Source organism: Pseudopipra pipra, chromosome Z (assembly GCF_036250125.1).
Source record: "Pseudopipra pipra isolate bDixPip1 chromosome Z, bDixPip1.hap1, whole genome shotgun sequence".
Classification (NCBI taxonomy): domain Eukaryota; kingdom Metazoa; phylum Chordata; class Aves; order Passeriformes; family Pipridae; genus Pseudopipra; species Pseudopipra pipra.
Window position 1 is genome coordinate 55,472,629 of NC_087581.1, and position 25,999 is coordinate 55,498,627.

Genomic DNA, 25,999 nt, shown 5'->3' on the forward strand with positions numbered 1-25,999 from the left:
GGAAATGACTTTGAATGAAAGGGATGTGTTTAGATTGGATATTGGGAAGAAATTCTTTACTGTGAGGGTGGTGAGACGCTGAAACAGATTTCCTGGAGAAGCTGTGGATGCCCCATCTCTGCAAGTGTTTGAGGCCAGGTTGGATGGGGCCTTTGAGAAACCTGGCCCTAGTAGAAAGTTTTCCTTTGCATGACAGGAAAAGTAGAACTAGAGTATTCTCAATATCCCTTCCAACTGAAACCATTCTATTTTTCTTTTCTATAATATAGCTGCATGGTTCTTCCCCATTCATAGTAATTCCGACTATTCTTGCTCAGGGTGTAATTATGCACTAAAAATGAATATGTTGGTCTGTTACCTTCTGTCATGCTGTAATTATAAGCATCAGTCAATTGAACAAATAAGGCCTTTAGCATTATGGGGTCTTATAAATATGTGACTCTTTATATTTTCCCAAGGGAAGCAACACAGAAGTTCATGTAAATGAACAAAGATATCCATCTGGAACCCTGTCTGATACCCCAGAGCAGCCTGTTGATTCAAAAAACATGTCTTAATCTTGGATAAAAGAACACAAGATATCAAAAGCTTAAAAGATACCAGGTAAGCATTATTATCTTTTGTATCCTCAGTATTGTAAACCAAATGGAATTGCTACATTTCATCTTAGTCATAGCCAAAACAGAAACAGTGTTGTTAATAACTTGAGAAGCAAATAATCAGGTTCACCATGAATCAACTGGAGTTCTGTTTTGTGGCTTTTCTCGCTTGTTCGGTATGCTTTGGTGCTTTTAAGATATTTGAGATATTGATACATTCATGTATTCTTACAGAAAATAGAAGCATCTGGAAAAGCAATATATTGTCAAGGTATTTAAAAATGGGAGTCCAAGTCTGGATGTGGCAATTTGTAACAGATTAAGTCTAGGCAAAGGTCACCCATTAAACAATTTCAGGACAAAAAAACCAAGTAGCAGTGTGGAGAGGGAGAGTCAGAGGCAGATGGATTTCTTGAAGTGGGATAATGATGGAAAAAACAAGTTTAAGGAAGAAAGCCAACATCTTAGGTGGAATTGAAAATAATAAAAACAAACCTGCTACCCAGGAGCTTGTAGCTGTTGTAAAATTTCCTTGCCATTCTGTGGAAGAGACATGAATGTGCATTTTGGGACTTACAGATAGATTAAGAAATATGGAAACTCTTTGTAGTCCTCACTCCTCTCTTTTTAGCTGGAAAAGCAGCAAAGGATCTGTAAAGTGCGTATTGCAGCAAAAGTCACACACAATTTTATACGATTCATCAAAACATTCAACTAAAGCAGCTGTTAGGTGAAGGCTGGCTAGAAATGCTTTGAACTTGGGTGAGAAGTGATGATAACTATTAATTAACAAACAGGAGTGGTTGTCTACCATTGTCACTAATAAAATGAAAGGCAGACACTCTTTCAACAGTTACACAAAATGCTCCACGAACGTTATGCTGATATGGGTGCATCCAAAAAATCTTGGTTCTAAAGCGTCTCAGTCTGTAGACTTGTGCGAAGACATTGCAGATACTGACTTCTGGAAGTGGTAACAAGAGAAGTGGAAAAGGAGCAGGAAAACCCACAAAATTATTTGACCCCTTGCGTGTCCACAAAAAGATGAGGAACGTGCTGACTATTTTAGAGCACAGAGTAACCTTGGATTTCATATGATGAAATTATGATTGTGACAGAAAATAAGCTGTTGAATCATGTGTTCCTTTTTCAGAAAGAAAAATTTAATATTTAAACACCATTTTTTCACCCATTTGTATAGAAAAATAAGTGAAGGATTAATTAATTAAGAGACGAGAATACAGTATGCCTCCCTGATTTGTTCCACAATTAGTCTGCATAAAGAAATATAAACCTAAGAACAATTTTATCTGCATTTAAATCTAAAGCCTAATGTGATGTAAATCTCAGTGAATGTGCTAGCACAAGGCTGACAATGAAGAACACAGAACACAGTCTTTCAGAAAATGGTTCTCTGTACTACAAATTGGCTCAGACTAGAAAACTCTAAAAAAAAATCTTACCACAGACACACAGAGGTTTCTCAGTGCAGATTGCTCAAGAGTTTGGGCTGGAAGCCTGGAGTCAAAACTGAACAAAAGCCTGTCTGCTAAAGAAGAATGCACTTCCAGCAACCCCTGTTCCACGATGGAAAAGCTCTGCCAGCCACATGAGGCACAGCGGGAAGAAGAAAAGAATTCAAAAGGAAACTTGGCTTTGTACCTATTGCAGCCTTAATCGTCCTTTTTGAACAGAATTCAGCTGTCAGCCATGTGGAAGACAAACACTTGTGAGGAAGTACAGAAACATCTGATATTAGGAGTGATATTACAACCAGCATCTGCTGCTTGTCTCCCATTCTGTTAGAATAAAACAGTAATGCAAGTCCTGTCATAAAAACTAATGCTTTAGGATGAATGAGGACATCCACCAGGCAACTGAGACAAATTTTTTTTTGAAAGAAAGAAGTAACCAGGATGATGTCATGCTTTTATGGATTGACTGTTGTTGTTGCCATTCTTTACTGTATCTTGGACACAGGGAAATAGTAACACTGGTGGACAGTAAAACCTACTCTCTTTCTTCCTCTTAAGGTTTCTATTCCAGACTCATATTTTCTGTTTCCACTTCCTGTAATTTCTAGGGTTATCGTCTCATCTGGCCCTTGTAAAAGTATTTTCAAAATATTTGCTTAAATAATCCACCTAACTTGCAGTATTTCTTATTTTTCTCTATAGAGGATTCTGTAAAGCCCATGGGACTTATCACAATCGTGTAAGACAGGGAGCTATCACTAAGTTAATAGATAACAGGTTTTATACCAGTATGGACTATGAAACCAGAGAGAACTCCATGCCTGTGTTTTAAATTACGTATGGAAACCTTTGATGCTGCCTGGCACTTAATCACAGACTTGGAAAGATGATATGTTTGTGCCAGTCTGTAAAATTATACGTATAGCCATGGCTGCCTTCAAAAGATTCTTGTAGTGACTTGATAATTTTACAACATACTTTGTGTCCCAGAAGCTCATAGGTTCTTTCAGTGGAAAGGGTTAATTTGTTTTGTTAGAGAAAGTGGCAAACAGATAATCTAACAGACTTTACCTGGTGTGTTATGGGCATTTTAAAGCAGATAGGGGAGAATTTTAAAGTGGCTGTAGGAGGGAAGCAAGACCAAGAATATAAGTGTTTGCTTCAAATTAAATTAGCTTATGAGTGGAAGACGAAAGGTTAGGATACTATTGAAGATGGGGTGGTAGCAAAAGTCACTTTCGTAGGACAGGTATTTATTTATTCTACATTTTTGAATGCTTATTGATCTTTTTGGTGCCAGGGACTGCAGTTCTTCATTTTTCAGCTTTTACAAGTTAGGATATTGTGACACATCTTCAATACAAAGGTAAGATAAACTGAATCTGTCTACGTTGTAACAAATATGTAATAATTAAATTTGTATACAGAAATAAAAAGAAAGTTCTGGATTAATGTTTTAACGTGGTTTAAACTTGCCTATTCACTTACCAAAGTACCAGCAGGATTTTGACAAGGGTTTTTTCTACATTAGATGAAACTGAAAGCTGACGTCAAGAAACATTACAGAGAAAATAAAGAATTTCAAGGAATTCAAGGGATTAATTTAGAATACCACTTCCATTTTTGAAAGTCACATGCAGCTGCATTTTAATTCCAGAGGACTTTAAAAATTGTACCTATATCATACTGCAAAATATTGATGTTGATGTTAAAGAATTTTGTAAAATAAAGCTGTAAGGAGCTTCCAATGAGTTCATATGCTTTTTTTCCCCTGGAATTTGGTTGCTTATAGTATATATTCTCCTCATTTTTCTAGGTTAGAATTTATGTTTCTGGGTTGACATTATTACTAACTGGTGAAGACTTTAAATTCTAGGGCTGTATCTGCAAAAATTATAGTAATCATCATTACTGCAGTCTGCAAGTCTGGACACCAATGCATGTGGTTCTGGTGACAAACAGAATAGGTAGAATCCTTCATTCACAAATGAATTTGCTTTTGTACATTTTTAATATACTAGAGACTGCAGAAAGTGAAAGAAAATGAGAAAACAAGAAGCCTCTGTTTCCTTCCTAGAAGGAAAGCATCTTTCTTGAAGTAGCTTTAGGCTTGGACAAACAATAAAAATAAAACTGAGACTGTGAGTAATACTTTTTATAACAAAAAGTTTACAAATTAGAGAGGGAACGTTTATAAAATTACTCATTCCCCCCCCCCATATGTATGTGCTTTTCCTTTTCAAAGGTATTGCTATGTCTCTGTAGATTGTTGCTAGTTGTTGATCATTCTTAATTTAGTGTGTATGTCAAAGGATGGATTTGCACTTCCTCCTTATGCTCATCTATTCAGGATGTTTGTCATAACTTAAGGGGATGAGTAATCCAGGATGATAGTCCTCAACAAGACTTTTTTATTTTATCAGTGTTACACAGAGAATAGAGGAAAATCCTTAATCCTGAAATCATCTGTCTGAGAAAATAAAGGAATACAAGTAGACAAAATAAACTTTTTTTTCTTTAGAAATAGCTAATTCTTTCACTGTAAGGTCAGTTCCTCCCAGTCCGAAAGGATCATGCACTCGAGTGTGGAGATAGCTAAAGTTTACTGTGGATTGATACATGATACCTGTAATGCAGCAACCTGAACATCTGTGCACCTGCACAAGTCACCCAACTGAGGGCCTCGCATTCTGTCCTCTCTTACTTTTACAGTAGGGCACAAATGTTACAAGTCAGCACATTTCTTGGAGAGCAAAAAGGTGAACCAGATAAGTAGGTAGCATGTCACTGGGACAAGAACGTGATATATTCAGGTGGAGGATAGTGGCCTCTCAAAAGTGAAGGTGTCTCTATCGTGTTTTCATATCAGGTTTTAAGTTACACATTTATACAACTAGTCATTTGCCACACTGATTAAAATAGGAAGCATATGCAGTTATGTAATGGGACATTTGTGGTTGCAATTGCTGGGTCATTTGCATCTGTGCCAAACTGAGAAGGTTTATGCTTGCTTTGCAAAATGGAAATACTAATGAAAATCTGGGAGATGGATGTAATCAGACATTGTGACTTTGGGCAAAGGAGGATCCTGCATTGCTCATTTCTAATAAAGCAAAGTGGCCTGGAGCAGTGATTTTATGGTGCGCTTAAATAAGATGTCTTTTAATTTGTTCTATAGTATACCAAAAAGCCCAAAACAGTGATTCAGCAAGCTGTGGGTGAAATCCAGGCTGCAAATGAAATCAGTTCATTGGGGTTACAAAGCAGGAGTTAACAGCATTGCAGGGATAGATTGGAGAACAACACTGAGACTCAGGCTTGCTAAGAGCCTTAACTCAAACTTTGTTTTATCTATTTGTCAAATGAAGGGTCACCTGTATTATAACTTCACCTCTACCAGCCAATTAAAGTCAAAGAAAAGGGTTTTGTAGCCCGTTAGATTACATTCTTTACCTTCTACTTGAGAAAATACACAAGTAATACACAGGTAAAATTAAAGAGAGTTTTTCCTTCCTTCTCTTTTCTCCTTCTCAATCCTGAAAGTGAAGAACACTAGATCTTTGTGTCCTAGAGCATCAGGCTTGAGGGAAGCTGCAAAGTTTGTTTGTAAATTAGCTAAAATTCTGCATTATTTCACTTCAGAAATTAAGGACTTCTTTACTTTGTGAGTCCTGAGAATGAAAAACAAAAGAAGTAGTGAGTTCACAATAGGAAAGAACAAAAATTGATTTTGGAAGAGCAAAATAAGCTTTGGTAGGTTATTTAAAATGTTGGAGGTGAGGGGCGTGGAGTTGTTTGTTTGTTTTGTCGAATAATTGTTATTTGTCTTCAATGACGAATTATCATAAGAAAAATCTCAGAGGGGACACAAACACTTATCTTTATTGTGTCTCTGCATAGGAAGTCACAGTGGTATCCCTTTACTTCTGAGTGGTTGCTGAGCAAGTTCCCACACTCGGTGTTTATATGTTACAGTTTCAGAGTGTAATAATAAGCATCCTTCCATTCCCATTTAAAACCTCTCTAATTAATTTTCTGACCCCTTCTGCAGCCATATGGATCCAATGTCATCCAGCAGTTATTGCCTTATGGTGCTCCAGATGCACCTAATGTGTCCACACAGAAACAACCTTCCAAACTGCTGGTGATCTGGACAACAGCCATTTTCCCCAGCTAAAACTCTGTTTTGTTTCGTTTGCGTCCAGTGAAATGCTGGGCTCTTATGCACAAAGCATGCATTTATGCTGATTAAGCACCTTTTTTTGTGAGCAGGTTATGCACAATCAAGCACATTTGACTCAAATACAGAAGCATAAATTGGTTTACTCAGTTAAAAGCTTTGATCTGACAGCTAGAGATAATAGGTGGAGCTTAAGGAATCCACAGTGCTTATGAATAGTGATTTACTTTCGGCCTGTAAAGCAGCATGCTGAGAGTAGGCAGAAATTTCTTCACTGGCACTAACAAAGCGTTGAGCTCGTGAGAGTAAGAGATGCACTATTTTTCCTAGTAACTTTGCTTCTATGTATGGGCTTCCCTTGCTAGTCTAACACAAATAGGCTCCTGAATTATCCATATGCTACATGTTACTGCAGAATAGGAAGTATGAATGGCTGCCTTAAGACAAAACGCTAGTTACAAGCTGCAGGAGCTTCACAGATTTCACAGATTTAGTGGGATATACTCAGAAAAGGAACCTTGCCTTTGTTTAAAGGGCATAAAATTTACTTTCAGATTTTCTTCATTTCAATGTGTGGATAAAGCCAAAAGAAGTAGCAATTGAAAAGATTGTGTATATATTTTAAATATTCCTTTAGGATGTGCCTGCCATCTTAAGAATTGGAAATAGTAAAAATACTGTGTTCTGTCCAAAGATTTGCTGCAGAAGTAATGATTTCTTTTACAGACCATTAACTTGAAACCAGTGCAATGATTTAGCTATAATCCTCAAAATTACTGATCAACCATTTTCACCTAGTCAGCTTTTTGCTGTAACATGAAATGAGGAAACAGTTTCTTGGATGAGATAAACAAGCAATTTGTTATCATTGTAAAATTGAAGTGTGCAACATAAGCAAAACAGCTTTTTGCATTCTGTTTTTAGCAGTTACCACCTGTCTTATTGTTTAACTTCATCTGACCATTTCTGTATTCCTGCTTTTTGTTACTGTAAAAACCCAAAACAAATATCCTGCCAGCCCTAATTTTTTTCTAAATATTTGCCATATTCACAGTTGTTACAAGAAATTTAAGTGTAGAGATTGGTTTACTGAGGTGTTTTGGCTAACAAAGGTCAAGAGGATTGGGTTATAAATACGTGAATCATTAATTGTAGTGTGTGTTCCTTCTACTGTGTTGCTGAGAATTGCACAGGGGAGCAGAGGTTAAATACTTCCCCATAGGCTGCAGTGGTTTTCCCCCCATGCTGTAGTTAACTCTGCCTGGTGCAAGAAGACATCTGCTCAGTTGTACTGGTTGCTTCTGCCAGCCACTTGAACATCCATCAAAAAATAATGTTACATCAAGTTTTCTGTGATTGGAGTCCTTGCTTTTCCCAGAGAAAGAGCCTTGGAATAAAGTGTCATAATATCACATATTGTAAGGGTGACAATCTGCTGTTTTTTCAGGTGCTTTGGTACACATATGTGTTCATAAAAGAAAGGGACTTCAGGCAGATTTGGGAGCTCATAGCCTTGTGTGACAGATCCCAAAGCATTTAACACATGAATACTCCCTCTAATTCGTATGTGAAGCCTAGCCATGATGATGATGATGACTCCCTCTGAGTTGTGGGAACATTTCTGAGCCTCAAGTGAAGTTTGTGATTTATTGGTTGCATATTGGTGTCTGATTATATGATAGATAAAAGTCTATGTCCCAAAAATATGCTTGCAAGTTATGGGTCAGACCTTTTACTGTACCGGTATGGTACCTTCTGAGGGTAGACATTAGTTGTGACCAGGGATTAAGGACAGATCTCAGCTGGTACAGCCTTGGTTTTGATTGTGGTGATTAGTCACTGAGTGCATTCATACAGTGTTAATGAGGGTCAGGCTTGGGGTAACACTGACAGGGCAGTATTGCACTTAACATGTTCAATTTCTGAGTAGAAGTTTGGATGTGTTTTGGAGCTCTAAGAAAGGGCAGTCAGTCCCCCTCCAAATACACCCGTGGAGCTTAGGCTGAGGCAGCCCATCAGTTGGGCTTTGGGGATCGACTCAGTTTGGCTGACTGGCAAATGTGGACCAAAGAACAGGCTTGAGCAGCATTGAGCTGATAGTGCTGAGGTATCCAGGGCAGGCAACACTTGATGCTTCCTATTGCAGAAGAGAGACATCCGTCAATAATTGCTACTGAAGAGGAGTATTTCGGTATATAAGATGCTTTCTTAGCAGCAGCAAGATTAGTGCTCAAGCAAAACTTGGAAAAGCAAGAAATGAAAGCTTATAGAAGAGGCAAAGATTGCAAAGTATCTAGTTCTGTAAAAGGACATGTAAAAGCTAATAGTGAGAGCAGTGCTAATGTTTTGGCATCCAAATGCAACTAGCAACCTTTGACTCTATGCCAGTTCAGCACTGGGTGTGAAATTCTTGGCGGTTTGCCTTGACTTCACAGCATTTTTGGGTCTGGAGACAGAGAGAGCAGAGGAACAGAGTGTAGAGACCTGAGTAATCAGGAGATTTTAAAAATCGTGTTTGTTTCTCTTTTCTATTTACAAGAAATTATGAATGTCTTGAGTGACTATGGAGGATCTAACTTCCAAAGGTGAGGTTGAGGAAACAAACCATAACCTCCATTTCATTAAAAGTGGTACTTAGAAGTGTTAAACTGTATTTTGTCCTCTCTTTACACACAAAAAATTGTATATACTTATTACCTAGGAAAGCTGTTATCAGATGTGATTTTCAGGAATTGAGTTATCTTTTCAGCTTGAAACACAAACCTTCCTTATTAAGAGGCAGTATTTTTTTAATATCTCCCCTTTTCCCAGAAATGTCAGAACTGCTTAGAGTATCTGGACACAAGTGGTCACATCTTCTAAAAAGTGAGAAAAATTAAAATTATAAGACTGTTTATTGTTTAATTTGTGTATGCAAATCAAATACACCACATCAAGGTGTTTAACATGATGCTTCAACCAAAGTAGTTTTAGATTTAAAGGCTGCATTTCCAAATTGGTGGAAGGAATTTATTTTTGCGTGTAGGTGTGAGTTTCCCTAAGTCAGATTAAAATATTATATATGTGTATATATTTATGTGTGTGTGTATATATATATGTATATGATGAATGGTATGAATTCATAAGCTCTCACTAGTGTTTGTAACAGTTTCAATGAATAGGTGCAAAAGTATCTTTGTGATTCTGATCACTATGGATTTTGCTCAGAGGTCTTTTACTTATTTGCTGTTTAAGGCAGCAGTCCTCCTCTTGCTCAGAACTCTACGTGGAGGGAGAGGGAGGGCAGTTTGTGCTTCCCAGCATTGCTGCCACAGACCTTTGCAGCAGAAAGCAGAAAGTCAGGCAAAGGGGGTGATCTAGAGGCAGCAGGGTTAGCAGAGGCAAAGCCTGCTAACCTCAGGTCACCAGCATGTGAAAGGATTCCACCAGCCCTTTACTTCTTTGCTTGTAATACCATACAGCCATGTACACCATGATTTCAGTGCCTACGGTAACAGCTTTTAATGCCAACATCTTCCCCTGTAGGCAACACAACCCTTAAATTTGCTACTTGGGTTGTGCCAGCATCAATTTGGGAACCTCGATGCCAAGCATGACGATGCTACTTCAAGGCAGAGATCCTACAGGAAGATATTGTGGAAACTCTTACAGGCATTACTGAGAGGAACAGTGCATTGCACAGTCTGCCAAAACACATGGCTGTTTTTTCCCACGCTGGCTTGCAGAAGAAGGCAGAGCAGCAGGGACGTTCATTTCCTCACGTTGGCAAATCCTATGTAGCTGTTTTGTACTATTCACACTTTTTTGTTCCCCTGCATGTCTTGAATAGGATTAATAAATGGAGTCTTTCCTTTATGCTCTGGTGAACTTTACTAAGACACTCAGAAACTGCGTCAGAAGTCTTAAATAGTCTTTCTCACTGGTGGTTCACTTGGCATCATAATTTCTTGTGTTCACAGAGGCACTGACACTTTGTCGGTGACAATTCTTGCTCTGTATCACCATCAGAGTGTGTGACATATTAACTTTCAGGGAACCTAGAGGTTTTATTTGCTGAAAACAGATCTCTTTAAATATTGACCTCTCTAAACATTAAACATTATGGACAAACATCCCAGAATTGATGATGTAGGGATTGCAAAATAAATTACTGTTTAAACCATGGAATGTGCAACATGACAATTCAGAGCAGTTGTCAGGGCCACCTCTGGCTACCCTCCGGAAAATGCTTTCCCCAGCTGTGACACTGATGCTAACAGTGGTTTCAGACTTATTCCAGGAAGCATTATTATCAAATAAACATACTGATTAATTGCTTTAATGACTTCAAATCAATATCTTTTTTCTGTCCTCTGATTTGTGGAGTTATTGCTTTGTGAAAAATAAAGTGACCTTGGTCATTTGGGCACATCAAAAATGAGATTATGTATATATAACTCAATAGGTTTAAAACTTCAGTAGTGAGTCTTATATCTCAGTAATTTCCTCTCCAGGTAAAAAAGTATTAGTCAGTTCTTTGAGAATTCAAATCACTTTAGCATTTGTGTCTGTATTGCCTCAGGGAGCTTGCCTAGGTCCAATTTCAAGTTCTGTGAATCAGGCACCTTGCCTGAAGAAGAGAGCACAAATTCTAAGCTGTTACCGCCCCCTCTGAATTTTTCTGCCTTATCTGTCTCCTTTTCACTACACATCAAAAATAGAAAACAGCTGTTCTCTGGCAAGCCTCAGTAGAGTGCCATGACAATACTGTAGCCAATGGTATACAACAGGTATCTTTAATTCAGCTCAGAAACAATTCTTTTGCAAGCAAGTTTACCTATAATCCAGTAGGAAGACTTTTAACAAGGGAAGAACTTGCAAGATCATTCCCAGACTGCACTTACTGCAGTATGAAAAACTGATGGCCTGTCTTTCGGAGAGAGAGGTAAGCCATCTTTCTACATTGAATTTTAGGTGAGTTGAGAAGCAAAACTTTGAAGCAAACCTCCTGACTTTTCCCACTTACCATGCTGCAGAGAGGCCTTGAAGCATATTATCTGGATTACCTGCAGGTAACTCTAACGCAGAAGGTATGCCCCTGGAGTGCTCCAGCCAATGAGTCTTCTGTTTACAGGTCAGACCAGAATCAATCTGACATTAATATATTGTGGAATACCCAGTCCTCAACATCAATTGTTCTATCTTATAGATCCGCTCCTACTGTGTTACCTTACTTGTCAATATAGGCACAGCCCAAATGATCTTCTGATATTCAGTTATCATTTTAGCTGGAATATCACCTTTGGTAGGTGTTGACTAATTCATAAATACACTAATAATTGGAAAAAACCAAACACCAAAGCAAAACAAAGAAATGGTCTCTAATTCAAAACAGAAGTGTAACTTCTCTCTAATGTTTTTTCTTTTGCTACTGCAAAGCATGGGAGGGAAACACTGGGCTTCCAGCCACAGGCAGGATTAAAGCTCAGATGACTTAGGTCACTGTTACTTCATTGACTTTAGTGGACGAAATAACTACACATTCTAGAGGAAAGTCTAGAAAAAAATGTATTTTGCTATAAGCACTGACTGCAAATTCAAAATTTAAAGGTAGGTTTTTAGTGACCACAATAAGAATACTACACCAGGATAAATAACAAGATTCACCTAGTTATTTTCTGCTCTTCATTGTAAGCCTCCAATTTCACTACATTAACAAGAGCAGGCTGGAAGTATTGCTGGTGCCATGGGAAACAATAGCTTCATCCCACAGAGCTCCACAGAACGTGAGCCAGAACCCTACACTTTAGGCTTCCCTTTGGATGCTAGATGTTTCTGTGTGTATCCCTCCATCTATCTACATGCATATCTTCTCAACTCAGGCAGCATTTGGAAATTATTTCTACCTCAAAGTTTATATTTGCTTCTTCCTGTTTAAGGAATCTGGCATTTATCTGCTTTAAACTGAGAACATGGGTCATACCTCATAATTTTAAGGAAGTTTATCCCAGCCTGCATTCTGACTAACAGTATTGCCCTCAGCGGAAGCTGCATACTAGTTCTCCATCTAAAGATTCACATTTGTATCTTAGATTTCCAGATCCTATTTCTAAGTGAATGAAGGTTGTTATGTTGTAAAAGAATCTACCTGGAAGAATCTCTTTCTGTTTGGGAAAGAGATCCCTCCTTCGTACCTGCAGTTACTTAGGTGCCTTTCCTGTTCCCCATTTTACAAAGACCCTTGGCTTCTATCCTTCTCTTGCATTACCAATGCTGCTAGGTCTTGGCATGTCAGGGAATTTCTTTCTTTTCCCAGTGACCAAAGAATTGAAGACCTTCCTACCAAGAGCACCTGGAAGCAGGCAACTGTACTGCTCTAATATAAATATTGTTGAGTACACATAAAGTGGAATTTTACCAGGACTAGTTGAATTTTAAAATGTAAGTGGAAGATTACAGTCAGCTGAACTGATCTTGGATGACCTACAGATAAAGACACAGGTTAATTAAGCTGTAAATCTGTGCAGAATGACATAGCAATGACTGTCTGGAGGGAACTATTGATCTAACTTTAAGTAACTGCTGAAAACATAACAATTCTAATATAGACATGCCCTTCCAAAGAGCATTAACTATTATGCATAAGATGCGAGATGACTGAAAAAAAACATCCCCAGATTGTTGTATGTGAGCATGACACAGTTTATCCTGTAAAAAACCCCCAACTTTCCCACAAAGAGGTAGGACACAAACTCTTGGATTTTATTTTCATAAGAGAATTTGGACTCCCAGCAGCCTCTGAGCAGATTGAGCAGTGGTGCTGCTCTTGAGTCTGCCAGATACTGGATGAGGTAATTTTCCTGCCATCCCTGCTGAAAGTTAAAATCTAGTACAATTTAGAATAAAAACAGTAGATAAATTGCCGGCTTTGGCCTATGTGCCCTGTAATCTAAAGAAGTCTGAATATTCAGTTTTGCACCTGTGTTTGTACATCTCCAGATAACTGCTCCACTTCAGTCACAATGCTCTATAGTTAATCACTGCCTGCAATGTTTTCTGCAATACATGTCCATGACACTATGCAATACACATGATTATAAACTTACATATATGAAAAATATTTTCTTTCTGTATGTGAGGGAGGCTCTTGATTTCCTACTGCCTCTTAGAAAAACTGCTTCTCTTTCTTTGACTCCACCTCTACTCTCTGCACTTCACACTTGGAAAGACTTTGCTGCAGGACTAACAACTTCAGTGCAACCAGCCATGGAGAACAAGCAAAACATCTCAGAAGCTGTCCAGCATTTCACCAATTTTGAATAGTTCAAAACCTTCCTGTATTTAAAGTCAGAGATAAGCTTATGTAACTTAATCACACAAAAAAATACTTTATCTAAGCCTGACTTACCTAATGCTTTCTTCTGGTGCTACCAAAGAGTCAGGCTGAGTCTGTGACACGAAGTGCATTCAGAATTTTAAAAAGGAAACAACACAGACTCAAATCCTTATTCTTCCAGGTAAGAAAATCACTCAACTTGGGGATTATTTGGCAGAACTTAGAATGTATCAAATCTGACTGAAGATCTGGAAACTCAGTGTCTTGCTAATGCTTTTAATAGGGAAAACTACTCAAGATGAATATGACAATGACTGCAAATGCTTCATGATTGTGAATGAATGTAAATTTATGATTGGAAATAAAAATGCAACCAATGAACTGACACAGCTAAGAAATGCTTTTCTGAGACACGCTGCTGCACTGCTGGACTGCCTGATGGTCAACTCTCAGACCACAAACTTTCCTCTGCCTGACAAAGGGCATTCAATTTTTAAGAGTTTATTTGGCCAACTTTCTAGCTCCAAAGGCTGTTGAAGCATTTCAGTTTTGTTTTTCGCACGTTGTCAAAAGATTTTTTTGTTTTGGCTTGTGTGCTTTCAAAGGCAGAACAGAAATATTTACAAAGGCACTATTCATGTCAGTATTTAACTGCTGGTTGACAACTCTTCTTCTGCATGATGGTGAAAGCCGCTGAATTGTAGCTTTGGCTGGAAGGAGCTGATGGTGAAATTAAACACCTCTCCCTCAATCCCAAATATCTACATATCTAAAAGGTCTTTTGTTGAAAGATTACTGGGTCTCAGAAAGCCAGGCAAGTAAGAAAAATAATTATTGTTTCCAGTTCTCTCCTTGTGTTTATTGCTACAGAGTCCAACTCTGACCCTTGCGCTCAGAGTAGGTATTTCCACCATTCTCGTCCTCATGCCATCTAACAGAGAGGTTGTTAGTTTCTGCTAGATGTTTTGTTTCCTCCCACATCAGTTCAATGAAAGAACAATGAAAGAAGGACAAAGTTAAAAATGCTGGCTGTTCTTAAGCTTAAAAATTCTATGGTAGAAAAAAAGAAAAGTTGAAGAAATATCCCTTGTTAGGTAGTAAGACCTTGTTTTCTATATAAGAAAAAGAAAACAAGACAAAACCCCAGACAAAGTAGGCACCTATTTTAGGTTTTATATCTTCTAACAAAAAGGAATACATTTTTAAACAGTTTTTACACAGAATTGTCTACTACAAGTAATTGCACAAGGTTTCTGTGAAACTTTTATCTTTTTCTAATATTTTGAGCTTTCATTTTTAAATTTACCATTTTAAAATGTGAATCTTGAGAAGGCTCAGGGGGGACTTCATCACTCTACAAGTACCTGAAAGGAAGTTGTGGTGAGGTGGGGGCTGGTCTCTTCTACTGTGCCTGCAGTAGAGGACAAGAGGAAATGGCCTTAAGCTGGGACAAGGGAGATCCAGATTAGAAAAAAATTTCACTGTTGCAGTGTTCAGACATTGGAATAGGTTGTTCAGGGAGGTGGTAGAGTCACCATCCCTGGAGGTGTTTAAGATGTGTCTGGATCTGGCACTGGATGATGTGGTTTAGGGGTTACAGTGACAGTGCCAGGCTTGATGATTCTGTTATTCTATGAAAACACTCACCTGAGTATTGCAAGACAAACATGCTGGACTTTGTGTTTCAAAGAGATGGAAACAACTTGGCATTTATATGGGCCAAGATACTTAGAAGTGTTTCCATTTCAGAGATGGGCTTTTTTATTGCTCATACAGCAAGCAAGACAGAGCCAGCCCTAATATTCTCCCATATAAGAATATATCAGGATTGAAGGATCTACGTCTACATTAGCATTTCAATTGTTTCTTTGGTATGAGACCATTTATCTAATTTAATGTTTCCAAATATTCTGACACGTCAAATAAATGTTGAATAATTGAATTGACAGAAATATAAACATGATTATTTTAAAAAAGACAAAAAGACAGTAAAAAGGTGAGAGAAGCAGCAAAAAGAGAATAGCAAGCTGCTCATAAATATGGATTTCCAATCCAGCATTTTGACAAAAACTTGTGTGATATTTTGTTCTCTGGGTGCCCAAACTTGAACCAGCAAATCTTATAAAGGAGAACAGTTTTAATTGCTTCCAGAGGAAAACCAGGAAAATGATCCTACCAGAATAAAATGAGAACTTTACCTGAAGTTGTGCAGTCATCACTCTGGTAACACCTGTGCACATGAAGTATGCCAAGACAAAATAAAAAAATCCACCCCATAAAACTTCTTAAGAATTCAGAAAGGAAATTTTCCCCTCTATATACAAGGAAGCTTCTTCCAGCCCTACCTCCTTAAATGATAGTGCCTTACAATCCTCACTTTCTACTTTATATGCATCTAAGTCTTATATATACGTATCTAAATCCTTACGTATAAGCACCAACATTCTTTCAATTTCAGTTTTCCCCAAGATTTTTTGGAATTCAGGCTATTCCAAAACTTGGTTTCTAGGTTGCTACAGGAAAGGACTATTCTAACATTAGAAGCACACCACCTAACTCAGTACAACAGTCTTAAAAATTCATAGTAAACTGCATAAAATGGCTTCAGAACTGCATACCTGTTTTATCAGCACACTGTGGGTTGTGTCACAAGCATTACAATATGTTACACGGACCTTTCTGTGGTGCTTTCAGCACAGCAGTAGCTGTGGTCAGGTGAGAAAGGCTGTCTTAGCACTTCATCCAAACTCTCCTAGTCTCTTTTTGCCAGTAAATGTGATTCCCTTCTTTCCCATGTCTGTTCCAGTTCTGTTTCTAGAACTACTTAAAAGTTGATCTAAATTATCCTTCTGGACAGCTATTTTCACCTGCATCGTGGGAGACATAGACACACAGTGGGTAGACATAAACCACAAGCTGATCTGAACTACTTCTATTTGTTATTATTTGTATTTTTACTCTGCCATGCACAGTGCTAAATGCTACCCCAAGGAGCAAAACTTGAGTGGAAAAATACTATTTTGTCCAGAAGCAGTGAGTGAAGGTCTTCAGAACACCACAACCTCTGGTAGCTTTGAGCAAGTCATTCTTCTTTCTTTGCCTAAGGCTTTTGTCTCAGCAACTATATAGTAACTCTTCCTTTTTCTCAGAGTTTTCTCTCTTTTTATCTTCAGAAACGGTAAGCTCCCAGTATAGGAAACTTCTTGCTGTGTCTTTGACTGGAACCGGAATGAGAAAGCTCTGTTCACCTTCAACTTTCTATGCACTCTATTGGAATGACACTAAAGTAAGTGCTAAAAAATTTTGGCCAGTTCTGTTGAGACCATTCAAACTAACATTCCTTTTAGCTGTTTTCAGCATTTTTTTTCCATTGTGCAAGGTGGTAGTTTGAAATGTGTTATTGCTAAATTAGTTTAACAGTGTCTGTATAAACACACCTAAGTACCATCTAAACAGCTAAACCACTGTTTTTCGTGAGGTGCCTGGCTAGGGGGAATTTCCTATAAGAACTGACGTAATCTTCTGCTTGTGAAACAGTGTGTCACCTGTGTCATCCCTGGGCTGCATTGCAAAGGCATATCTTTGTGTCAACAAGGTGATGTGACCTGATGAGGTGATGTCCTCATCATTGATGCAAAAGTACTGGCAAGCTGGGAGAACTACAGCTGGCAAAACTAGCGGTTAGCTTTGTGATTTTAGGTTGGGATCAGATGATGGGAAAAGACACCTCACTTTAGACAACCAGAAGAAAACAAGTTTCAAATAGACAGTGTTTTTGACATTACCTCTACATCTAGAGAAAAGCAAAACCTAATACACATTCTGAGTGAGGGCCAAATGCTGAGCCTTGGCTAGGTATGTCTAACTTTCATTGTAATCAGCAGGAACTCTGTGTGTGTCGAAGGTCAGAACTGAATCCAAACTTGAGCTCAGGTCAATATAACCATTTGATTTCACCATCTCCACCTAAGTGTAATAAAGTAGAACTCAAACTATCATATCACCGACTAATGCATTTCATGTTTAAGTGAAGATACAGAACTTGAAATTAATGTCGTTCCAAGGAAATGAAGGTCAGTGGAAACCAAATCAGTGATTTGCTGTACAAAATATAAAAACCTCAGGTATTTATCAAAGTGTAGCTTAAATATTCTGAGCACAAGAAAGTACCTCTGAAGGAATAAGAGATATGCTAAGAAACCAGACATTAAAGCTGCAGGAGAAGAAACTGATGGATGGATTTAAGTCAAGCATGTCACCTCAACTACAGTGCACAAGTTTAAAGAACAGCAAGCAATCTGGGAACTGAACACTTCCTGTTGGATCCAAGAAAAAAGTACAAGAACAGTTCTCCAGCCCTTTTTCCACCAAAGGGAGAAATATTTTCCCTTTTGAGATGCCTACTGCCTTGAATTTGCTTTGCACTGTCTACTTCCTCTGTGCCTGCCATGACATCAATGAGTTTTCTCCTTACAGAACATCATGGTTTTCATTCCACTCTCTGTCTTAGCTGTCCCTTAGCAATGTGACTGAATGAAGTGCAGGCTCTGGCACACAGCATGAGTTAAAGCCCCAGGCTCTCTTCTCTTAGCAATGCAGGGTATGAAGTACAGGGCAACTCTAACCCTTCTAGCAGAAGCACACAGGACACCTGCTCAAGTGCTGGCCATCCTTCTGTGCATCTTGTGAAGGCAGACAGACATGAAATGCTATTTTAAATCTAGTTCTTGAACAAGTAATTCTCGTCTCCCACAGACTGTACACAGAGATTCAGATACAATTATTGGGAGTTGGTTGGTTTATATACACACAGATACAGTTGGCTGCATATGGCAACCTGTCCTAAACTAGTACATCTCTCACTGTAATTATCTTTATTAAAAAAAAAAAATAAAAAAATTCAAAGAATCTTTCTCACTCCTTTGGGATGCGCTATTTGATTATATTCTTAGAACAGGAAAAATTACCTCTCAGAATGCTCCCAATTTGCCTCTCTGTGACTAATCAGTTTAATCCAGTTTATATATTTAGAAAGTAAATGACACTTAGAAAGTAGAAAATTAGTAGAGCCAAGGCAAAATGTTAAATTAATCTGAAGTGTATGCATATTATGAAACAGTTTTTAAATTTCTGTGGAGTGGATATTGCGTATTACAGTGTGAAATAATATGTTCTCTGTTTTAAATGGTATTACAATTTAAAATATTTTACTACTGAAATAGAGAAGCACTCAGATCTTAAGAAAACCAGTCTTAGAGTAGAAGCCAATTGTAACTGTAGTGTCTTCCAGCTGCTACTGTGCAAGGTATCAGCAGAGCCTTTCCTGTTGCCTGCTAGGATTTATGTTACACTTAACCTGGAGCTGTTCTGGCAATGCAGGGCATGGTTCCACTTCTCTACTCCATCATGCTCATAGTAGTGTGATGATACATCATCAGTACAGCACGGCATTTCTCCCAGGGCTCCTCCAGAAGGTGCTGGGCATTTTGTTTGCACAGACAGCAGATCTGGCTCTTGAATTCCTTCTTCTTTTTTCCCTTAGCAATATGAGACTTTTGAGATTTTGGTTGTAAGAATTAAAAGGACTCCCAAGAAAACATCTTGCAGGTTATGGTGACTTTTCATTATGAAATGCCAACTTCTTTGTTGTCTCAATATCCTCCTCCTTCAATGCCCCAATTGTAACCTCAGCATCCTAACTATTTGACTTAAAGGAAGGAATTAGATTTAATGCTTGTATGAGATCACTAAGGAAACAGAATCCTCTAATGTGCAAATGCCTATTAGCCTTGATGTAAGCACCATGGACTAGGAGAGACAGGCAAAACAATTAATCTTACAATTTTGGTACATTTATTTTGTACATTTAAGCCCTAAAAAAAAGATATAGTTTGAAGATGTTTGAAAATAGTATGGTAGAAGTCGAAGAAAAATCTATACATCTATATATTTTCCATACTGAATGTGTTGTTTTGCCTACCCACTTAAATGTCCCACTCTTGCTTCGTTAGAGCTTCACCACAAAATCAAATTCCCTCTCCTAACTGTAGCCCACAATGCATACAAAATATCATTAGGGCAGGAGGGGGTGGGGATGAGCGAGAGAGAACATAACACAGAAAAGAAAAAGGAGTAAAAACAAAATGGAAAGAGGGGCAGAAAGGAGGAAATAAAATCAGATTAAGAGTGCGCTTTAAAATGCCTGGGTTATTTTCCCTGCTTTTACTCAAGTGTGTTATTACTGGCCAGCATCCAGCAAAGAAGACACCCTCAACTTCAGAAGACCTTGAACCATAGTGAAAAATACAGCTGCAAGCCAACTAGTGTTCTTTGGTGAGTATTAATGTTGCTTACCGGAGTAAGGCAAAAAGTGAGAAAAAATAGTATCTAATCAGAACTTTAGGGGGAAAAAAATGTGTCTGTGTGGAAAAAGGTAATTTCCAAGTTGAAAACTAACCAGGAAAGAGGCTTGAAATAGTGGAAAACAGTAAACAAATTCCTGTGAGATGAACTAACATTGTGCCCTGCAATGAAAAGTAATTGGAAAATAAAGAAAACAAGGGGTTTGGAGCCAGAACATCACAAAAACAGTCACGGAGTCTTGGATCCCAGATAGCCCACACACTTCTGGTGCTAGGCACCTCTTGGAAGAACAGTCTGTCTCCTGTTAGACTCATGAGAATTCACAGGAATTTATAAATCACAGCTGCCTGTGCTGAAGGGAATCTAAGAGATATAAAGAACATTAGTGCATTGGTGCTGCTCTTTCCAAATGCACAACCTCAAAAACTCACCATTACATCACTGGGATAGAGAGACATCAACACCACTGAATCCCATTCTACTTCTGTGGGGATCAATAGTAAAACTCAAGATTTATTATAAAAGAACTGATCTGAAAAGCTTTTCTGAAAATTGACATTTTCTTACTTTGCAAATTTTCTATCAATCCCATTTTATTGTTTTTATTTTTTTTTTTCTTCAGGGTGATATTACCTTTCTATAAAAGAATTCCACCCCCATCAAGAATTTTCCTGTAAACCAATGGATTGCCATCCTAGACATACATTTCTCCTGAGATCAAATACTATGTGCTTATTATCTCCATACAAGAAAGAGGTAGTATCTGCTTGAAACTTGTCCGTCTTTCTTAATTGTACTAGCTGGTCTAATGATTCTTGCAGAAAAGAATATTTTCTTTTGTATGGGTCTCTGGGGCATTATTCTTACTAATTGATGAACTATAAAAAGGGGTTATAAGACCCACCCTATCAAAAAGACTCCCCATCGTGATTGTCTGTAAGTTAATTACCTTCCCTGTGCCTCATCTGGAAATGTGATGCCAAAGGATGAGACCATGGAAACTACTGACATATCTGGAAGAGACAGTGGTAACATGAGAAGTCAGCTGGCTTGCGAGGTCCTGTGTCAACACACAGGTAGCTAGTAAAGACTCTGCTTAGGACAAATGCCAACAGAGCTGCAGCACCCCAAAAGCATCTAAGACCCCACCGTGTACCCCAGGATAGTGCTCCAATGAGCGTGCGGCAACAGGTCTCTATCAATCAGCAAAAAAGAACTAGTCCACATATACCCAGGATTCATTCAAATAAGATGGCAATACTTGCTCCTATAACCTATGACATCTCCACCCTAGCAGGCAAGGCCCTGTACTTTGGCCCCTAATAGGAACTTCACGTACTTATTAAACTAAAATAAATCTCTTCTCATCACTCTTAATGTTTGGTATAAGCTATTTGCATCACAATACCTTAGTAGTAATAATACTGAGAAGTCAGCACTGCTTCAAACTGCTAAATCATTGCCCTTTAACCAATCAATAATTCCAGATCTTTCACCAGAGTCCTCAAGGGAATCTTGCATATGGAGATCTTTTGTTCTCTTAGGAACCAAAGGCTGTGAGTTGATTGAAGATTTCTATAAAATATTCATTTGAGATCTGGTTTGTGTAAGCTACTCTGGTCTTAGAACCTCATGACTACTGCCAGTAAGACTGCTTGATCCAAGGTCATCATCTTTCCTTCTTTGCTGCATGGTCCCTCATGCAGGGCTATTTAAATTCTCTTGTTTAAATACAGAGAATAATTTCCATGAACCCAGAGTATGGCATAGTACACAGGAATACCTGTTTGCTGAACTAATGTGCTCCTGCTTTTCATTAGTGTCATGAAGCTGCTTTCAAGCCTGTATTTATTTAACAACAAAGTCATAGCATCTGTGTAGAGGGTTAAAACAACCACTATTAGTTCCAAGTTGTCATGTTGGTGAGTATACCTAGTACAACTTCAAAATGTTTTCTTTCTTCCCATCCTAAATCAGATGGAGGAGATTGAAAGTTGAAATGGTTGGTGCTTCACTGTTTATGGAGTGTTACCTTATTGGCACACTTTCTACCTTGCAGCAAGAACAGCTAAAAGTATGTGTAGCTCCTCGTGAACTCTGATGATTTATTAATCTTCATGTAGCACATCTGGCACTAATTTCAGTGTGCCTTGCTGTGCGAAGTTGCAGACTGTGGTGGCTCAGAAACACCTCCAACCTTCTTTGAGGCTCCAGCCTTTGAAAAGTGTGTGGTCAGCTGAAGGTAACAACTGCTGTGCCTGTACATTTTAAACCACTGGTGAGTCTTGGTCCTGATTGCTCCTCACTGAACTGTACAAATGTCTTCACACAGTTAATCCCAGTGAGCCTGCAGTCTATTGCAAAGCCTGAGCTTTGAAATCTCTTTGTCATATAGTATCTCTGGCTCACAGCAGAGATAGCAAATCCAAGCTAATGATAACTGTGAAAATGCAGTTTATTTGCAAATTGCTTGAGTTTTTTCAAATGACAATGTGAATATCCCCTACAGCTAGAGAGCAACAACTGTTTCAAATAAATGCCTTATAATTAAGGTAAACATTTAATGTTACAGTGACTCCATTACTCACCCATATACTTGGGATCCTGTTACTAGCTGTTCTACAGGTGTAAAAAAAGGAATTCCAAAGACAAGTTGATATTTGATCTTGTTTTGTTTAGAACTAACTGGTTTCCAAAACCCCACCTTTATTTTACTGTGAGTCTATGGAAAGAATTTTCCATTTTTTTTGTATCATTTTCAACTCTGTGGAAAAGACCTGCACAAGTTTGGGACTTTTTGATTATGAAAGATGCTTTTATTGGATGTGGTGGTTGTGACTTCAGAGTCAAAGATTCCTACAAAATATCTAATGCTATTTCTTTCAAGAGAGCTTTCCCCATAAAGACACACTTAATATTTTTAGGTCTTAGTTCAACTATATAGCCTTACAACAGAAGTGTGAGGTAACTGAATGATACATTGCAAAATCATAGAATGGCATAGATTGGAAGAGACTTTAAAGATCACCTCTTTCCAACTCTGCTGCTGTGGGCAGGGACGTCTCTCACTAAACCAGCTTACTCAAAGCCCTGTCCAACCTGGTCTTAAGCACTGCCAGGAATGGGGCATCCACAGCATCTCTGGACAACTTGTGCCAGTGCCTCACCACCCTCACAGTAAAGAATTTCTTCCTCTAATCTAAACCTTCTCTCAGTTTGAAGCTGTTCCCTTGTCCTATCAGGACAATTCCTCATGAAGAGTCCCTCTTCAGGTTCCCTGTAGGCTCTTTTCGGATACTGGAAGGTATCTGTGAGGTCTCTATGCAACCTTCTCTTCTCCAGGCTGAACAGCCCAAACTTTCTCAGCCTGTCTTCATAGACATGCATGCTCTATTAAGAGCATTTACTCTCCTTATATTTTAGCTCTCCGTGGAAGATGATATTTTTTTCAGGCAGCTACAGAAATACAGATGAGCTAAATGACTGGGAAACTAGCATGGACTTTCAAATATTTTGTAGTGCTAACTGCCCTGTCTGACAGAGTCACCAATTTCTCTTTGCCTCAGTTCCCTTATAATTAAAGGACTTGATATTACTCATCTGTCATAGACTTGATACAGTAGGAATAAATATTTTTAGGAGCTCTGATGCTGAAGCAATTGAGGCTATACAAATTACTTGGGCAAAATTTAGTTCACTTCATGATTCACAGTCTAATTCTCTCTAATTCTTTCTGATTCAAATTCTAATATCTATAACATGCTTTCATGAGTCATAGAGGAATGGAGTGAATGATATTCATATTTCATATGACATTGCATATGAAAAGGCAACAATAATTTACATTTTTGTACTTCATGTAATTCAGTTTCATAGAGAACCTTGAGTTGTTTTCCTACCTGGTTTGAGAAATTTTATAATTGGAGTATTGCACTCCTTTGCAGAATGCTTTAACTACTGTGTCAACAAAAATGCCAAGTTTGGGAGTCTTAAACTTAAGATGACTTAAGCTGGTTTTTTTCAAGTGCTTTATGCCAACAGAGCGGGGGCCAACCCAAGGTTTTTATTTTTGCAAGGCATCAAACCCCCAAAGTAGGTACAACAAATTAAAGGACCTCCTTAATCTGTGTTTATATTGCATGAAGCAACAACGTGAAGTGCAAAAGCAGAGAGGCGTGCTGTTTGTTTTAACTAATACAGTGATGCAGGATGAAGATTTTCCTCTCACACTTGCCTGTTGTCTGGAGACTCCTGAACGTGAAACACTGGCTGTGAAATCTTTTCCCAAGCAGTACCTTTTCACTCATCAGTAACAATGTTTAGGAAGGGACACAGCTTGAAGTCTCAGGTGATAAATGTAACCAGAATCAAGCACTCACCAGTAAAGGCTGATTCAACCAGTGTAAAACATTGCAAGTCGGCTAACAACAGCATTGCTGTTCCAACCTATATTAGATAAAGATCTAGCCCAAAAAGATGATAAGGCTTCCTCCAGCCTCTGAGTTTAAATAGGACTAATTGTCCACATTTCCCTCGAAGCAAGCTTTTACAGACACTGGTTTTCTCCCTATGAATATGCTTGGTAAATATTCTCATAACAGCAATCCGAGGCCCATTCAGAGCCCTGGTTATGACAGAGGAATAGCTATATGCCATAGGTCTGAGTGCCTCCCAGTAGGTTTTTTTCAATAGTTCAGTGAAAGGTTCAAACCATACCTTCTATAACCACATGTAAACAGAACTCAAATGAACTTGATCTTTGCAGTAGTAACAGACCCTCAGCATTTACAGAAGTAGTTCTTTAATGTCCAGAGCTGTTTCTGCTCCTCAGAGTCGCCTGTCCTTATGCTTGGGACGTGCACTTTCAGGGCCAGGCACTGAGAGAGTGATCAACAAGAGGTCTCTGCACCTGGCTCCAAGCACTCACACAACTGTTTTGCAATTCTCTTAAGGGCAAAGCTGTATACCTGCCTTCAGATTTAAACATGGGAAGAAGCATTTTTCAGCAATCTTATTTGATCAAGTGCTCATTGCAAACAGGTAATGTGTTGCAGGGACATTTTTTCAGCTGGGGAGAAAAGAGGAAGTTTATTTTTCCGGCTGTGGCTCTCAGAACTGGCCTTGTAAGTGACTTACAATGAAAATCAAACATTTTGCATTCACAATGTGACTTAAAAAAAACAAACAAAAATGAAAACCCACAGATACCGAGGGTCTGAATCTGAATTCTGACTATTAGCAAAGAACAGGATGTAGCTGTCTTTTGCAGCAGAAGCTTTGCTTTCTGGTCAGGGAATATGTTTTTCTCATGCTAGCTAGATTCATGGGAATCTCAGGGAAACTGGCCAGATAAGAGTAGCATGTGCCACACAATCCTCTTATGTCATTCCTCTAATCTTTATGAATTAAAGAAGCAGATTAATGAAGTTTCATCTCATAAGAAATACAATAATTCACATGTAATCATCATGTTTTAAAATGTTCTGCACCACCACTGGCCATAGCTAAACCAATTAGCTAAACTAAACCTGGGGGAGAGCACGGGGGCCTGAAAGAGTAGAATAGGCATGAAAAATAAACCTAAGCAGGAGTCAGTGAACAGCATATACACTTTATCTTGGTGGTTCAGAACAGAAATTTTTCCTTCTGGGAAGTGAAGCGCAAATAGAGTTGATTTTAATATTATGTGTTCCTCTCAGCCTGCAATGAGACAGGAAGAAGGTACACCTTAGATGTCAAGAAGTTAAGTTTTAAGAGAAAATAATGCCCTCATCTGTCTGTACCAAAAGTTTTTAGTGAATTGGAGAGTAAAAGCAAAGACGAAACAGATCTGGAAAACGCACAAGACGTTTCATTACTTGTTAAAAAAACCCTGAGATGTCTCTTCTGTGATATATGTGAAAGATCAACTACATCACAAGAGTTTGTCTGTCCCTATTTTGGTGGCCATTCATCCCTGAAGAAATACCATATAGTATTAAGTACCCACAGGATTCAAAGATTTGAGATAAAATTACTGAAAAAAGCTTCATAGGAGCTACAAGTGACATGAATAGTCTCGAAGAGC

The 25,999-nt window shown here is 38.4% G+C and overlaps 1 long non-coding RNA gene across 2 annotated transcripts; it reads left to right on the forward strand.

Moving 5' to 3' along the window:
- Nucleotides 1-888: 888 nt before the first annotated feature.
- On the forward strand, nucleotides 889-22,491 carry LOC135406751 (uncharacterized). Of its 2 annotated transcripts, XR_010426458.1 has the most exons (6): nucleotides 889-2,711; nucleotides 11,208-11,305; nucleotides 16,743-16,855; nucleotides 19,801-19,902; nucleotides 20,555-20,688; nucleotides 22,077-22,491. It is a non-coding gene; the product is annotated as an uncharacterized LOC135406751 (long non-coding RNA). The 2 variants fall into 2 exon arrangements; XR_010426459.1 differs by lacking the exon at nucleotides 11,208-11,305 and having other exon boundaries at nucleotides 891-2,711.
- The last annotated feature ends 3,508 nt before the right edge of the window (nucleotides 22,492-25,999 follow it).